This window comes from Merops nubicus, unplaced genomic scaffold (assembly GCF_000691845.1).
Source record: "Merops nubicus isolate BGI_N331 unplaced genomic scaffold, ASM69184v1 scaffold17758, whole genome shotgun sequence".
NCBI classification, from domain to species: domain Eukaryota; kingdom Metazoa; phylum Chordata; class Aves; order Coraciiformes; family Meropidae; genus Merops; species Merops nubicus.
The window spans coordinates 1-2,038 of record NW_008627954.1 but is presented as its reverse complement, the minus strand read 5'-3'; positions in this window follow the sequence as shown (position 1 = coordinate 2,038).

The following is a 2,038-nucleotide window of genomic DNA, read 5'->3' as shown; positions in this document are numbered from 1 at the left end:
CCAGGGCTGTGCCAGGCTGCCCAGGGCAGTGGTGGAGTCCCCACCCCTGGAGGGGTTTCCAAGCCGTGGAGATGTGATGTGAGGGACACGGGGCAGTGGGGACCTTGATGGTTCTGTGAGGTGCTCAGGGTGGGCTGGGCTGCACTGTAGGTCCCCGGGGTGCCACGTCAAGTAGTTCTTCTTAAGAGTTGTGGCTTGCAAAGCAGACACCAAGCACGCTCTCCTCAGTCCCTGAGGTCGAGCTCTTTCCAAGCAGTCACATTTTTGACCCTTCCAGCTTCTGTTGAAAAGAGGAGCTTGAGCCTCAGGGCTTCCAGTGTTTTCATGGGCGTTTGTGTTTAAGTTGAAAAAGCTCTTTTTCTGTGAAGGTACAATCCAAGCCCTTCTCCTTTGATATGGCCACCCTCTGTCCCTGGCCACCCTCTGTCCCTGGTCCCCTCTGACACTGGGTGACTGGCACCAACCCCCAGCAGCATCAGTCCTCAATGCTGGGGGCCAGCTCTGCCCCGAGGCTGGTCCAGGTGTCCCACCCTGGGGGCACGGCAGCCGTTGGTGGTCCCAGGGGTGGCAGTGGTGGTGCTGAGGGTGGCCCTGGGCTCTGCCCTGGTGCTTTGAGGAGTCTGTGGGCTTTACCTGCAGCTCAAGCACCTGGTCCTGGCCCTCATCATCCCAGAGCAGAGAGGTTCAGGCTGAGATTAATGGACTTGGCTTGTGGAAAAGGTGCTGTTACTGTAAACAGAAGTGTAAAAACGTGGAGTTTAACCCCTGGCTGGCAGGGAAGAGGTTAAGCTGAGGCCTTGGGGTGAGGCAGCTGAGCTCCCTCTGCTCCAGTCCTGTGACACTGGATTCACCCTTAAATCACAACGTGGGCACCAGCCTTGTCCTCACCTTGTGGCTCTGCTGGTGGCATCTCCTGCCCCATGCCCAAGGTGCCTCATGGACATGGGTAACGAGCAGCCCCTCAGAGCTCTGCCTCCACATACTGATTGTCCACATTTTAAGTTGACAATGAGCCTTCACACTTGTGATCAGCCTGGTCACTCTGCTCAGCAGCTGCACTCCTGGGCCTGGCGAGGCCGCGCTTGTCCGTGGTACAGAGAGGACTCAGCTCCTAGAGGAGCACAGCCTGGCTTCTCCTTAGCCCCTGCACTCCGGGGAGCTCTTAGATCTGCCATCTGCAGGTCCAGTCCTGAGCTGGTGCCTTCCACCAGCAGCTGATTGTGTTGGTGTTTACGGGAGTCAGCTGAGACCAAACCGCCTGAATTCGCTGGAAACTCCCAGGATAAAACCCCACCCTGCTGCTGCTCCAGGGTTCTGCCTTTGCTGTCCTGCTCCGGGGTGCTCAGCTGCCCTCTGCAAGTAGGTGGCTCGGGGTGATGGTCCTGGGTTTCAGAGCTCGGGAGGGTATTGCCTGTGCTGAGTCCTCCTCGCCCCATGGAGGAGGACAGGAATGGGCCTGTTCGCTTTGGGAGGAGGTGCTAGAGAAGTTTTATGTTCCAGGAAAAGTTCTAGACGCTCTCCAGGAGGAAATTATTTCCAAGAAACAAATGTGTTTTGGCTTTAAAAGTGAAAAAAATGGAGAGGTGTTTCTTCATTAGGGGAGAATTAGAAGCAGTTGAGGTTGGTCTCAGCTGAGGTGCAGCAGAGATGGGGCCCTGATCCTTTCTGCAGCCGAGTTTGTTCAGGGACCCCTAAAAATGAAGAGGCCTCTCATAAAGTGTGAGTTATAAACAGAGGCAGGTTAATCCAGGCCTAATTTCTAGCGTTTATGCGCCTGTAATCCTTTTGATCCCCGGACCTCCACCTACTTTGTGGGGCTAATCCGGGTCCCCACTCGGCAGCGCTGCTCTCGGCCGAGGCTCCCGGTGCTGCTTCCCGCCTGCCCGGGGTGTCCGCTCGGTCTGCCGGGCGCGGGGACGGGGCGGCTAAAACCCCAGGAGAAAAAGTTTAAAAACAACAACAAAATAAAGTTGGAACTGCATCCTGCGGGTCCTGTTCCGGCGGGACCGCCGGGGACGTGCCGCGGCGAGCCCGGGCA